Source organism: Olea europaea, unplaced genomic scaffold (assembly GCF_002742605.1).
Source record: "Olea europaea var. sylvestris unplaced genomic scaffold, O_europaea_v1 scaffold1187, whole genome shotgun sequence".
Lineage (NCBI taxonomy): Eukaryota > Viridiplantae > Streptophyta > Magnoliopsida > Lamiales > Oleaceae > Olea > Olea europaea.
Genome location: NW_019229281.1, coordinates 523 through 1,041, shown reverse-complemented (window position 1 = coordinate 1,041; position 519 = coordinate 523).

The window sequence follows — 519 nt, the reverse complement described above, 5'->3', positions numbered from 1 at the left end:
GTTACACTCACGCGCAGATTTTTTGCCTCTGCACAACAGTCAGTATTTTGATTATAACTTTGTCTTTCAATATCCAATTGAGTTGATTCAAAATGTGTTGAAAAGCTAACTAAAAAGGTTACAATTTTCCTAGAGATAAATATTTTCCAATTCGGACGTTTATTATGCCAAAAATTGGTCACAATCCTTGACGAAAAATCTGGAAGATATATCATGTGATTGGAAGTTGATTTATGGTAATATTCTAATGATATCCCACTCCTTTTTTACTTTTAATTGTATCCAATTGGCTCCCATCAATCTTGAAAATACCTCTTATGGTCCAATTCAACCATTGAATATTTGCAATTTGGTCCTCAACTTTGTACTTCGTCAATTTTCGCCTTTTTCGCTTCTTTCTTTCAATTTAACTTCCAACCATCGAGTTTTACCTAATAAATAAAATATACAATAAATTAGGCTATAATTGTTTTAAAGAACTATTAAAAGTCTATATCTTTAGGTCTACATAAGTGTATA